The sequence below is a fragment of the Thalassophryne amazonica genome, chromosome 12, assembly GCF_902500255.1.
Source record: "Thalassophryne amazonica chromosome 12, fThaAma1.1, whole genome shotgun sequence".
Classification (NCBI taxonomy): Eukaryota; Metazoa; Chordata; class Actinopteri; order Batrachoidiformes; family Batrachoididae; genus Thalassophryne; species Thalassophryne amazonica.
The window spans coordinates 57,601,104-57,616,651 of record NC_047114.1 but is presented as its reverse complement, the minus strand read 5'-3'; the positions used below and the strand labels follow the sequence as shown (position 1 = coordinate 57,616,651).

Below are 15,548 nucleotides of genomic sequence, written 5' to 3'. Positions count from 1 at the left end.
GAGAAGGCAACAACTGCTGGCATAATTATTAGAAAATGGAAGAAACAAAAAATGACTGTGAATCTTCCTCAGTCTGGAGCTCCATGAAAGATCTCACCTTGTGGGGGTAAGGATGATTTTGAGATAGCCCAGAGCTACACGGGATGACCTGAAGAGAGCTGGGACCACAGTCACAACTCAACCTTTATTTCTAAAGCACGCTTAAAACAACAGCAGTCGACCAAAGTGCTGTACATAATTAAAAAATGGGCACCAAGTTACCCCCAGTCGTAAATAAATTAAAAATTACAATAAAATTGCAACAGGCAATAAAACAACTAAAAGCTAAAGTAAACCAAAGAGTAAAAAGTAGCAAGAAACAATTTAATTGAATTTATTTCAACAAAGCTGCCTCAAGGCACATCGCATAAGTAAGGTCGAACCTTACCAACCCCTAGAGCAAGCACACAGGCAACAGTGGTAAGGAAAATCTCCCTCTGATGATATTGAGGAAGAACCCTCAAACAGACCAGACTCAAAAGGGTGACCCTCTGCTTTGGCCATGCTACCGACCCACTAGACAAATATACAGGAAATTTTGGGAGTCCATGCTGGTGTCCAGGACGGGAGGCCTGCAGAAGAATACACCCACTTCCACTTCTGAATGGAGCCGCACCTCAAACAGAGAGGGAAAACAGAAGCAGACGGCAGAAAGACTATAAATAAGGTATACGAGGTCTGTCCATAAAGTATCGTACCTTTTTATTTTTTTTTAAACTATATGGATTTGATTCATATGTTTTCACGTCAGACAAGCTTGAACCCTTGTGCGCATGCGTGAGTTTTTCCACGCCTGTCGGTGACGTCATTCGCCTGTGAGCACGCCTTGTGGAAGGAGTGGTCCCGCCCCGTCGTCGGATTTTCATTGTCTGGAAATGGCGGAATGATTTGGGGGTTTTTTTTCCATCAGAATTTTTTCAGAAGCTGTTAGAGACTGGCACCTGGAAACTATTCGAAAAATTTATCTGGCTTTCGGTGAAAATTTTACGGGCTTCACAGACATGTCCAGCTCTCCACAATTTCACTGATACTTACTGGACTGGTAAGCATTGAAAGCCAAGATAGACATGTCCAAACTTGTCCTCTGACACGCCGAAACGGAGGTGTTCCTTTGTCTCGCTTCCAAAGCGAATCGGTCGTGACGCACGAAGCCTCCGCGCGGCTTTCCATGACAAAATTTCTTGTTAAAAGTGAAATCTGCCAGAAAATGGCTGATGTCCAGCTCTTGTGATAACCAGAGAAAGAGCACACGACGGTCTCGTATCCACAGAGCCATCAGCTTAGAAATGGTCCAGTGGCTTGTGCCGTGTCGTCGCAGCTCGGAGCGCGTCGCAGCTCGGAGCGCGGCGCGCTGAGCGTCCTTAAAGGGGTCCTTAAAGCTGTACTAACAGACCTTATTCTCTGTGAAGCCCGTAAAATTTTCACCGAAAGCCAGATAAATTTTTCGAATAGTTTCCAGGTGCCAGTCTCTAACAGCTTCTGAAAAAATTCTGATGGAAAAAAAACCCCAAATCATTCCGCCATTTCCAGACAATGAAAATCCGACGACGGGGCGGGACCACTCCTTCCACAAGGCGTGCTCACAGGCAAATGACGTCACCGACAGGCGTGGAAAAACTCACGCATGCGGACAAGGGTTCAAGCATGTCTGACGTGAAAACATATGAATCAAATCCATATAGTTTAAAAAAAATAAAAAGGTACGATACTTTATGGACAGACCTCGTACTTGTGAGCATTAAGCAACAGAAAAAACAGAAGAAATTGTTGTGTGTTGTGGGGGTGTGGCTGGACATTTTGGTGTTCTTTGCTTTGCTCTCCAGGTGGTATGAAAACTGATTTGTCTGTGGAGAAGGTGCTGGCTGAAGAGTCCTTCACCCTCATCAACATCATGTGCGGCACCTGTGAGTGGTGCTCGCGTGCAGCCTTGAAGACTTTCAGCTGGGGCGGATGATGGGATGGCGTTCTGCATTTGGGCCGTGTGTGATTCAAGCGGAGTTGCCGGGAACTCGACCTTGTGATGTTCGTTTGTGAGACGCTGAGGACCGCGCCTGGGTTTGACACATCGTGCCTGTGAAGCAGGAGGGGTGAGGGACACATGCTGTCAGCACACATCAGAGGTGATTAATTGTTTGACTACTTGTTGATAGTAACTTGGTATTTTGTTACGCAGTATATTTGAATTGTGATGAGAATTGTGCAGCTTGCTTCTCACTGCTGTGGCGTGCGGACAAGTGATCCTCCACCTGTTGTGAGAAGCTGCTCATTTGCATAAAGCTTAAAATACAGACCTGAATGTGTTGCTGATGGTGTGTGTCTTTTGAAGGATATTGGTTGTAACTGCTGACTTACCTCACCTCTTCTATCCTTCGCAGAGAGTCGGTTTGTCGTGTCCACCTGGGGGGTGTTTGGCGGTAACAGTGAGTCCAGAAGCGCCGGGCTTCGATCCTTTTGGGTGCTGGAGAGCGTGCCAGCCTTCACTCCACCAGAATGACGCTGTTTTAGTTTCTGCACTTTATTATGCACCAGAGGGTGACAAAATAAATTGTTTTTGTTATTGGAACCGCTTTCTGGTTATTTTAGCGCTGGGTTCCGTCAGACGCAGGTCCGCTCCTCAAACCGCGTCGACACATAACAGAAATACTAAGGTGAAACAGAGATGTAATTGCTCATTTAGGAAACATCAGAGAAAAGAAATACGTTTTTAAAGAGACTTCAAAAGTCTCTAGGGACAGGGATGATCTAATATTAAAGGGGAGACTATTCCAGAGCCTGGGGGCAGCCGCTCCGCTGCAAAGCCTCTGTCACCTCTCATCTTTAATCTGGTTTTAGGTAGCTCCAGCAACAGCTGGTCAGAAGACCTTAAGGCTCTGGTTGGGGTGTAAGGACAAAAAAGCTCCAAAAGATACACTGGGGCCAGGCCACTGAGGGCTTTAAAAACAATTAAAAGAAGTTTAAAATTGACACAGTCATGGACTAAAAGCCACTGAAGAGTAGCCAAGACCAGCATAATGTGGCTGGACTTTTTCTTTCCCAAAAGAAGACGAGCAGCAGCGTTCTGAATAAGCTGGAGGCAGTTTAGAGAGGTCTGATCCAAACCAACGTACAGAGAGTTACAATACTTGTGACAAAGGCATGGATAACTTTCTCAAGGTCAGTCCTCAAGAAATATGGCTTGGACTTGGTTAAGTGCCCCTTCACAGATAGTACAATTAAGTACAAATCTGTGCGACTCATGACGGAACAACGAAAACTGGCAGGTGGGCACGAATCCAGTGCGACAGTGTTATGCATGCGACAGTGTCATGCGACAGGAACCAGGTGTGACCAGAGCAGTTGCAAAGATTACATTAGTAACACACTACGCTGTCATGGTTTAAATTTCTACAGGGCACACAAGGTCCCCCGTGCTCAAACCAGCACATGTCCAAGCCCATTTGAAGTTCAACAGTGACCATCTGGATGATCCAGAGAAGGCATGGGAGAAGGTCATGTGGTCAGATGAGACCAAAATAGAAGCGCAGAAATGATAAGATCTGAATGCTTACTTGTCTAGCAATGTACAACCCCTGGCAATAATTATGGAATCACCGGCCTCGGAGGATGTTCATTCAGTTGTTTAATTTTGTAGAAAAAAAGCAAATCACAGACATGACACAAAACTAAAGTCATTTCAAATGGCAACTTTCTGGCTATAAGAAACACTATAAGAAATCAGGAAAAAAAATTGTGGCAGTCAGTAACGGTTACTTTTTTAGACCAAGCAGAGGGAAAAAATATGGACTCACTCAATTCTGAGGAATAAATTATGGAATCACCCTGTAAATTTTCATCCCCAAAACTAACACCTGCATCAAATCAGATCTGCTTGTTAATCTGCATCTAAAAAGGAGTGATCACACCTTGGAGAGCTGTTGCACCAAGTGGACTGACATGAATCATGGCTCCAACACGAGAGATGTCAATTGAAACAAAGGAGAGGATTATCAAACTCTTAAAAGAGGGTAAATCATCACGCAATGTTGCAAAAGATGTTGGTTGTTCACAGTCAGCTGTGTCTAAACTCTGGACCAAACAACATGGGAAGGCTGTTAAAGGCAAACATACTGGTAGACCAAGGAAGACATCAAAGCGTCAAAACAAATAAATGCACAAGTTTACGTTGATATTTTGGACACTTTTCTTATCCCATCAATTGAAAGGATGTTTGGGGATGATGAAATCATTTTTCAAGATGATAATGCATCTTGCCATAGAGCAAAAACTGTGAAAACATTCCTTGCAAAAAGACACATAGGGTCAATGTCATGGTCTGCAAATAGTCCGGATCTTAATCCAATTGAAAATCTTTGGTAGAAGTTGAAGAAAATGGTCCATGACAAGGCTCCAACCTGCAAAGCTGATCTGGCAACAGCAATCAGAGAAAGTTAGAGCCAGATTGATGAAGAGTACTGTTTGTCACTCATTAAGTCCGTGCCTCAGAGACTGCAAGCTGTTATAAAAGCCAGAGGTGGTGCAACAAAATACTAGTGATGTATTGGAGTGTTCTTTTGTTTTTCATGATTCCATATTTTTTTTTTCCTCAGAATTGAGTGATTCCATATTTTTTCCCTCTGCTTGGTCTAAAAAAGTAACCGTTACTGACTGCCACAATTTTTTTTCCTGATTTCTTATAGTGTTTCTTAAAGCCAGAAAGTTGCCATTTGAAATGACTTTAGTTTTGTGTCATGTCTGTGATCTGCTTTTTTTCTACAAAATTAAACAACTGAATGAACATCCTCCGAGGTCGGTGATTCCATCATTTTTGCCAGGGGTTGTATATACAGGCTGTGAGTGATGTATTAGTGAACATTAACTTAGATTACACTTGGGAGTGTGTCTTTCACCCACTGCAAAGGGGGTTGTTATGACCGTTGGGGTTTTTACGTAATTATTGTATGGCCTTGCCTTACAATATAAGGCGCCTTGGGGCAACTGTTTGTTGTGATTTGGCGCTATATAAATAAAATTGATTGAAATTGATTGATTGCAAAGAAGCTACGGTGTAACTGTCTTTGTTAGTTTCCAACATGATTTGTGTCCAGTGTCGTCCTTCTTTAATTACCTCCGCCAAAGTGTAGCATAACTGCATTTCCAAAGGGGCTTCAGGTGGATGCTGCTCCCCTAAATGTTTTGCTGCTGTGTGCAGAGCCGTTTCTCTGCCAGAAAGCATCTCACTTCAGTCACCCGCTAAGTTAGCCATCTAAATATAAATGCACACAAGCCACTTAAAGGAAATGACAGATGACTATCAGATTATTAAATTCATGTTACCCTTAAACACTCATGTGATTAATTAAGAGACTAAATATAACCCTACTTTATACTCCGATATCATGCGGTGTAAATAGCAAAGTGGTGGTGGATACACTCCTAATGCACTTGGGCTCTGTGCTTTACAACAAGGGCTATATGTGACCATAGGACCTTTGTGGCCAGGATGACGGTGGGATCGAACTCTGGACTGCTCACACTAAAGACCAGAACTCTACCAGGTCCTACTGGCCGCAAAGGTCCTACCGTCACAGTTGGCGTTGTCGGCAGGATGTGGGTAGTCACAGAACATGTTTAAATGCACCTGTGACTTCGGGACGAAGTCAAAAATGGTGGGGAGATGTGTAGCAAGATGAAGTGCGGATTGAACAGACGTTCCTGCTAACTTGGATTACGGGGAATTCCCCTTTGGCTGACCTGGTAGAGTTCTGGTCTTTAGTTCGAGTAGTCTGGAGTTCAATCCCACCGCCGTCCCGGGCATAAAACTACAGCTCCTAGTGTTTGATCATGTTATGTTAAAACTGAACAAGCTCATGAGCCAAATAGAATTTTCCTGATTTAAAGTTGCCTAGGAAATGCCTGAAGAACATTACAAGCAGTTATAGCACAAAACTGGGCAGGATGGAAGTGTTTTTACAAGTTTCTTGTGATCAACAAAGTAAATCTGAAACAGCACTGAGTATGTGATGTATTAAAGCACTGTTGTCTAGTTTCCATTCGATGGGTAAATGATGATAATAATAATGTTAAGTGTCATGTGGTTGCATTGACTTGAGTTGGCTGACTGAACTCACAAATGCTTGCAGGGGGTCACATTCTCGCTCCATTTGTAACTTTAGTCTGTTGCTGCTGACTTTGTCCATCTGAATAAGTTATGCAGTGTCAGGTGCCCTGCAGATCTTAATTCATCCTGTGATATGTGTCATTCTCTGTCAGCACTGCCTTTAAACGGTCAAGGACAGACAGGCAACCAGACGGACAGATGCATAGATTTATAATCTCTCATCTGACCGTGCAGCCTCCCTGATGCCCGCACAGACTCTCCCCTGTGTGTGCTGCAGTCAGTGATGCAGATGATCCATAGATCTGTGATCTGGTTTTCCCCTCCCCCTCCATACCTCCATTTTCCTCTCCTTGGTGATGTGGGGGAAGGGAGAGAGACAGAAGGGAGGGGTGAGGTCATTAGTGCTCTGGGTGAGGAGAGCTGGAGATGAACAGCACTTAAAGGACACAAGACTGCAACACGTATCACAGTTTTAGGATTTATAGACCATGTTAATTTGACAGTGGAAGGTCAGATCGGTTTCAGGAGTCCACGCTGTTTGCATGTTGCCACGCCCCCACGTGGATGACACTTTAGTGACCCTCATGTGGTTTCAAACTTTGTGGAGATGTTTACAGTAGCCGGAATGCCAATTTTGCCAGCATGGGGAGAACATCTAAACATGTAGGACATCGAAAATGTTCAAAGAAAGTCACCACTTGGTCACCTCTTCTGCACCACAGCGATGATGATGATGATGATGATGATCTCTCACAGATCTCATCCAGTTTATGCCATTCATCTAGTTGCATCGTAGAAGTGATGCACAGACGTGGAATCAAATCAAGGTCTATAATACAGTAGTCCAATTCCTAACGCACATGTGACGGAGGCCAGCAGGAGTCACTGTGTATATGGTCATTAAACCTCACTCCCCTGACAGAGTCAGCTAAAACCAGAGCCCAGGTTTTACCTGACTGGTCAGAGCTAGGGTCCCTTTATTCAGAGAGTAGTGTCAACTTAGAACATGGCGCCATTTTGGGGCCAAATGTGCTGAACTACTGAACGAACCTTTTATGTTTTCAATGTTTTTTTTTTGTTTTTTTTTACCAGTTAACCACATACAGCAACACATCCAGGTACAAGTGCTATCAAAATAAATATAAAAATAGTTAAGCTATCAAATTTACAATTATGATGACTTATTTAATGAATTTAAACCCTGATTTAAGCTTCTGCAGCTGTAACTTTGTGTCATGATGCCAACGTGCGTGACAGTTTTAAAGTTCTCTGTCTCTGGATTATGCTTTATTCTGGACTAATTTCACCCTCAACAAGTTTTTCTTTCTACAAACATCACCTCCAATTCAAAGGTAAGCTGTACAATTTTCTATTTTTCCATGCTGTAAATTTGCGGACTTTTCTGCCAAATCTACGTGATCCTGAAATGTAATCAGCGTGCGAACTGAAAAAACTATTAAAATATGATGGGAGACTAAGAAGTGAAAGCAGAAAAGTATCAAATCACAGCCTTTTGTGTCTGATTTAACAGGTGCATGTCAGACTGCGGGTCCGAGTCTGAGCACAGTGTGAAAAAAATAAACAGCTGTTTTTTTTAATCACAGCAATGACTACAGTCCCACCTGCGAGGGATTTTCAGATTCATTGAGATCGGACGGTACATTTTATCTGATGTGAGCGAAAAACCCGTTATACAAAATCCGTTATAGATGATGTTTATTACATGGAAAACAATACAAAAACTGGTGACTGTGAATATCCGGCTTATACGGATGACGGTTTCAGTGAGTTTTACTGTACATGGGACTGAACAATAAATTTACCTTGCAAAGTTTTAATGAAGTCACTTCCATCCCACACGGCTGACTTTATTTTCCCAAGTTTTTCTTCTGTTTGGATCTGAAGGAAATCTGTACATCTTGAAGCCCTTGTTGTGTCTATCTGTGCCTACAAATGCACAACAACCCAGCATTTTCAGCAAATAAATAAATATAATAGATGGATTGACATACAGACAGATTAACAGTGAACGCTATTTTGGCCCCAAGATGGCACAGTTTTTTTTTTCCAACTCGTCGTGTTGCTACTCTCTGAATTAAGGAACCCTAGTCAGACCGTCCCCCTCCCATGCTGTCAATCGTGAGTTTGCATCCTGAGGGGAGTGAGTGGGAGGAGTCACAACAGAAAGACAACACAGGTGAGAGAGAGTACAGCTGCTACACACAGAGTTACCTGACCTGAAGACATATACCTACTTTAAGTCCCATATAAGCCCGAGGCCCAGATTTGTTAGGGTGAAGCAGTAGAGAGTCCATGACTCCCCTCTGGATCGGACGCCAGTCCATCCCATGTAACTTTCCCAGCACTCATTTACAGCTGGGAGGACTGGGACGATGCAGATGAAGTGTCTTGTCTAAGGACTGAGACAGGTAGTGTGACCGGGGAATTGAACCCAGGGTTATATATTGGCAGGCAAACTCCTTATCCCACTGAGCTACCTGCTATGAATATACGTATAACTCACAGAATACAGAGCAAACTAAATATGACACTAACAAAACACAACCTCACACTTAGTGGGAAAAACTAACTGAATGGAAAGTCAAACAGAAGGTTTAACTGGAAATTAGATGAGTAATGTTCTTAAGTTGACAAAAAAAAAAAAAAAACACCTCAGAACAATTCCCTTTATTCCTGACAGCAGTGAAGTGTGCAGAAGACATCTTTGATCTGTGAGACAATGGAGAGACAGAGAAGACAACTCTCATCTCTGAGTCATTGTGTTGTGATGCTTTGTCAGATATATTGGTGTCATTTAAGAACTTCAAAGGTACGTGTGTGACAAGTGGGTAAACAGGTGGGCAGCCGAGAACAAATGTGTGTGACAATCCGGCCGTCACTGAAAAGTGAAACTGAGCAGCAGACTGGCCCTGTGACAGTTTCATCCGCAGTCACACAGTCATTCAACACCTGTCAAACCCACAAGCTACAACACACAATAACCAGCATGCTACGGTGACACCCAGGTGGACCTCACTGCCAAAGCTGTCCGGTCAGTTTGAAGTACATCATCTAAAATGTGATATATTTAATGTACTTCCTCTGTCACCATTTTTTTTTAACCCCAACAACTTCCAAATATGTGGATAAATGTGTCATTATTCTGTTGCTATGTCAAACACTAAAACCAGGACAGTGCTGCTTGTTTTCACTATGCTGCTCATGCTAAGGTGCAGACTGACACCCGCTTCACCACGGCTCCCTGTGTGAATGATCTCATTCTGTCAAATCTCATGACTCTGACAGCTGGAACAATGACGACTAGTAACGTGGAAATTGCCACAGCTCCTGTTAACGCTGGAACAAGATGGCAGCACTCAGTAGAAGTACCACAAGAGGACATGTAGATTAAATGTTGTGGATTTGTTTCGCTCATATCCAAGCTGCACCTGCACACATCAGACATCACAGTGCAGATGAATGTGAGACGGTCTTCATCAATATTTGGTCATCTTCAGGTCAAGTCTGCTGCACCTGAGCCCGCTTCAGCTCCTCAGCTCTGGCTGAAGTGTACAAACACAGCGGTTCAGTCAGTCCACCTCCCTCATAACAGTTCTGTTTCTCCTGTACCAGAGGGGTATATGAGGATATCTCTTTGAATTATAAAGTACAACGCTGTGACTGTCCTCATTTGTATCGTTTTTGCATCTAGATATCAGGTGCCAACTTCAGGAATCTAAACTTTACATCAGTGATTCTCGGCCTATAAACATGTATACGTTACCTTCCTCTGGAAACATGTTTGTCAAGTTTCCTATTTTCTCTCAGGATATATACAGTATTAACATGTTTGTAATAATGCAAGACAAACACAAAAAAGGTTGCTGTCTACCACACTAAGTATTGTTATTATCTCCATGGTACCTAAGGGACGTCAGGTTACAGTAACTGAGCAATTCATTACACGTTAACATAAGAGTATTTGACAGTAACTGAGTACCTATAACTGAGCACCTTAAATAAAACTCTGATCTGAGCTGGTCTTTGAGCCTTATTACTGAAATTAGATCCACACTGATTCAGCCCAGTAATTGGGATAAAGATCAATGGCATGATCTGCCCCTTGATGTTGGCTCTTTTGATCCTCATTACAGTATCAAAGCAAGACAGACAGATGGAAATGAAAAAAATAACATCTTTAGCAAGGATTAAAAATCAGTGATCAGGATCAAACACTACCAATCAGGATCAAAGGCCAGTAATCAAAGATAAAAAATGAGGACACAAGAGGATCACAGCACAGAGATCAGGATCAAACATCAGCAATCAGGATCAAAGATCAGTAATCAAAGATGAGTAATGAGGATGAAAGCTGAGGCTCACAGTTCAGTGATCAGGATCAAACATCACCAATCAGGATCAAAGATCTGAATCAAAGGTCAGTAATCAAAGATGAGTAATGAGGATGAAAGCTCTGAGTACACTTTGAGTTAGTATTTTTCATGAAGGCCAGGTACTTTATTAAACTAAAAATGCGGTTTCTGAAGATTTTTCGCGGGTGCGACAGGCTACTAACATGTAGCCATAGAGCGCCATAATTTAACAGTGCCTCCTTGAGTCCATGGAGGAGTAATGCAATCAGTCAACATGCAGTTATGATGCATTGTGAAATTAATTTTAACAGCAACAGTTTCGTGAAGAGTTTGGCTGTTTGTTGCATTCAAAGTTCATATTAGGTGTTCAGGTGTCCAACCATCCATCGGTCCAACCGTCCATCCATCTCTAAGCCATCCAATCGATACTGGGTGTCAGGATGAGGTAAGTGATGACTTCAGAGTCATTAAACGATATGATAGGCTGACAAGGCCATCAGCAGCTGCTGCTGGAAATGGATGGACTCCAGACAGCCTGGGTCATATTTCACTGATCTCATGTGAGTGTGCATGTACGCACGTACGCACACACAGAGACACATACACACATGCAGAGTGCAGACACACACACACACACACACACACACACACACACACACACACACACACACACACACACACACACACACACACACACACACACACAGAGGAGCGTCTTATATCTCCTACCATACAAATGGATTTTTTTCCTCCAGCCCACAGAGAGCTGATTCATATCTCTATTGATTTAGATGAGCAGATGAACTGAATGGGATGAAATGAGACTGGTCTTGGAAATAAATTAGAAATTAATCAAATTAATCTATCCAAGATACACACACAGGAACGTTACTTACATATATGCAGCTGGAGTCTATATCTCTGAAGTGAAATGAATTATGTGTTAATACAGCTCAGATTGTCCTGAGTCACCTCAGTGAGCTGAAGGTCATCAAGAAAAATGTGATAAAACACAGCAAAGCAGCAGCTGGAGATTTCCAGCAAATTACAGTTTCCACTGCTGACTAGTTTGGCTGCTCGTCTTCCCAAAAGGTACTCGATTTACTCCATTCAGAAAATATGGTGCATCCAGAAAGCATTCACAAGCACTTCACTTTTTCCACATTTTGTTATGTTACAGCCTTATTCCAAAATGAATGAAATTCATTTTTTCCTCAAAATTCTACACACAATACCCCATAATGACAATATGAAAAGTTGTTTTTTTTTAGATTTTTGCAAATTTATTAAATAATAAAAAAAACAACTAAGAAATTGCATGTACATAAGTATTCACAGCCTTTGCCATGAAGCTCAAAATCGAGCTCAGATGCATCCTGTTTCCACCGATCATCCTTGAGTTGTTTCTACAGCTTAATTGGAGTCCCCTTGGGGTCAATTCTGTTGATTGGACATGATTTGGAAAGGGACACACCTGTCTACATATAAGGTCCCACAGTTGACAGTGCATGGTAGGGCACAAACCAAGCATGAAGTCAAAGAAATTGTCTGTAGACCTTCGAGACAGGATTGCCTCAAGGCATAAATCTGGGGAAAAGGGTACTGTCAGGGTTTGAGGTTTTGCTTGCTTGTCTGTTTTTTTGTTTGTTTGTTTTTTTTGTCTGGTCTGTTTTATTATTTTCATTGTTTGTTTATTCTCTTCGTGGGGTTTTCTGCTTGGGTCTATCTGTCTCTATCTCTCTTATCTATCTCTGGGTTCTTGGTGGTGGGTGTTTCTCTTTCTCTGGCCACGCCTTTGTTCTGGTGCTTTCCACGCACACCTGTTCCTAAATTGCAGCTCGTCACCTGGGGTTATATAAGCTCACTGGGTGCGTTTGTTCCTCACCAGATTGATGCACCCTGTGCCTTCTTTTCAGCTCTTGTGCTCGTGCTTCATAGTCCTGCCTGTCTCAGTGTGTTTTTCAACCTCCTGCCCGTTTTTTAGACCTCACCATTGCCTGATGATTTTTGTACTTCTGCTGTGTATTTTGGACTGCCTTTCTGTATACCGACTGACCAGAGCTGTTTGTGTGAGCCTCACATTTGTGTCCAAACATCCTTGACCAACCTGCCTGTCAGGTACAGAAACATTTCTGTTGCTTTGAAGGTTCCAATGAGCACAGTGGCCTCCATCATATGTAAATGGAAGACCAGGACTCTTTTTAGAGCTGGCCGCCCATCTAAAATGAGCGATCGGGGGATAAGGGCCTTAGTCAGGGAGGTGACCAAGAACCGGATGCTCACTCTATCAGAGCTCCAGCATTCCTCTGTGGAGAGAGGAGAACCTTCCAGAAGGACAACCATCTCTTCAGCAATCCACCAATCAGGCCTGTATGGTAGAGTGGCCAGATGGAAGCTACTCCTTTGTAAAAGACACACGGCAACCTGCCTGGAGTTTGCCAAAAAGCACCTGAAGGACTCTCTGACCATAAGAAACAAAATTCTCTGCTCTGATGAGACAAAAATTTATCTCTTTGGTGTGAATGCCAGGTGTCATGTTTGGAGGAAACCAGGCTGTGGGGATGTCTGTCAGCGGCAGGAACTGGGAGACTAGTCAAGAATGAGGGAAAGATGAATGCAGCAATGCACAGAGACATCCTGGATGAAAACCTGCTCCAGAGCGCTCTTGACCTCACGCTGGGGCGATGCTTCATCTTTCACCAGGACAATGACCCTAAGCACACAGCCAAGATATCAAAGAAATGGCTTCAGGGCAACTCTGTGAATGTCCTTGAGTGACCCAGCCAGAGCCCAGACCTGAATCTGATTGAACATCTCTGGAGAGATCTGAAAAGGGCTGTGCACCGACGCTCCCCATCCAACCTGATGGAGCTTCAGAGGTGCTACAAAGAGGAATGGACAAAACTGCCCAAAGATAGGTGCACCAAGCTTGTGGCATCATATTCAAGAAGACTTGAGGCTGTAATTGTTGCCAAAGGTGCATCAACAAAGTACTGAGCAAAGGGTGTGAATATTTACATACATGGGATTTCTTAGTTTTTATTTTTAATAAATTTGCAAAAATAAAAAAAGCTTTGTCATGTTGTCACTACGGGTGTTGTGAGTAAAATTTTGAGGGAAAAAATTAATTTAGTCAATTTTCAAATAAGGCTGTAACATAACAAAATGTGGAAAAGCAAAGTACTGTGAATACACTCTGGATGCACTTTAAACTGGATCAAATTTAAGAAGAAATCAGAGCAACACACCACTGTTCAACACATGAAACCTAAATGCAAATGTGTCCACATCTGATGGAGGCGTCCCACAGGAATATTTGAAGCTCCATGATGTCTCGTGGCTAATACTAAAGACCATCAACTGCAGAGCGGTATTTGGTAGCATTTGCCAGTAGGATTTGTAATGTTGCCTCTGTGCATCACCACAATGAAGTGAATGAAAGTGAAGTAAGATGTGCTTAACTGTTCACACTAGCTACAAAGAACAGAGGCAAAATGACAACTTGCCGTTCACTTTCAAACAGAGTGGGCATTTTGCAACGACAAGAGACAACAGTCGCTCTGCTGCTAACTAGGCGGGGCCAAAATACACTTGAAGTCTAATTTATGGAAATACTGAGCAACATGACACTGTGACTGCCAATCAGAGTGAAGATGCAGAGTGACGTCATCTGGTTGTTCCCTTGAAAGAAAAATCCAAGATGGAGGCTCTGAAACTGTGTTTCTGTCTAAATCTAATAGTGATCTGTCTCAGTCTAATAAAACTAAGGCAAAGCCTTGGAACGAATATCGACATAAGTTGATGTAAATATATCATGTCGATTGTATGTGATACACAGAGTTCAAAATTGCTTGGGTGCATGAAATAGACTGACACCATTTGTTAATGATAAACTATTGTAAGCTTCAATGATACATACATATGTGTTTGTTAAAGGTATTCATGAAAAATATGTTTCATGTCGCCAACATTAATGACCATGTCATTTAGGTCCTGCAGACTTTTTTCATTCAAATGGTTCTGGGGAGCATTAGCATGGCTAAAACCCTTCAGTTTCTGGGGGGAGCTCTGCCCACCCAGACCCTCCGCCTTTTTAAGCATTTTTCTTTATTTGCCTGTCACATGCCTGGAGGATCCTCACCAAGTCATTTAGGTCCTTCAGACTTTTTTCAGTAATTGGTTCTGGGGAGCATGAGCATGGCTAAAACCCAACAGCTTCTGTATTGGAATGGGCAGGGACATCGGCAATCGGAACTTGATCACAAGTTATGATTCAGATTTGATTCAGAGAAATAAATTGGCAGGAAACATGGTCTAGAATAAAATATTTTTAATTCTGTATGTTATTTTCACACTTACGCGAATATACTGCCTCTAATTTAAAGAATATCACCAATTCTCGATCAATTTTGATGTTGTTGCAGACGACACATGACATAAATCTGAGTGGCGCACTAAGTGGCCAGTTTCAGTCAATCAATCAATCAACATTTATTTTAGGACTGAAACGATTAGTCGAGTAACTCGAATAATTTGATTGCAAAAAAATGTTCAAAGCAAATTCTGTGCCTCGGAGCTCTGTTTAACGTTGTAGTACATATACCAGGCCTGTATGTGATGCTGTACTGTACCATCCCCAGAAAAAAACAGAAGTTGTTTAAAAATGCAAAAGTACTTCTTATCTGAATACTCAATTACAAAAATATTCAATAGCTGCAGGCCTAATTTGTGCTGCAGCCAGAGAGTGTCCAAAGTGCTTTACAGTAAAATCACAGATTCACAAAAATAAAACACACATACAATAAAGTTAAACCTGTTAAACAAAACATGTCACCACACCGCTTTGTATTAACAGCCAGCTGAATTATTTTTTTGTTTTTGCTTAAATTTAAATTGCTTGGGCACTACGCACTACTTACTTTGAAATCCAATATGTGTTTTTGGTCTGGGACTCAGTCGCACCTCCGGAACTCTGTCAGGTTTTAGCAGTGTCGGAGGTTGAACTAACGCAGAAGCAAACCGGAAGTGACGTAGCCATG

The 15,548-nt window shown here is 42.4% G+C and overlaps 1 long non-coding RNA gene across 1 annotated transcript; it reads left to right on the top strand.

The window, feature by feature from the left end:
- Positions 1–201: 201 nt before the first annotated feature.
- On the top strand, positions 202–14,104 carry LOC117522155. The gene is made up of 3 exons (XR_004564156.1): positions 202–215; positions 2,504–2,506; positions 13,992–14,104. It is a non-coding gene; the product is annotated as an uncharacterized LOC117522155 (long non-coding RNA).
- The last annotated feature ends 1,444 nt before the right edge of the window (positions 14,105–15,548 follow it).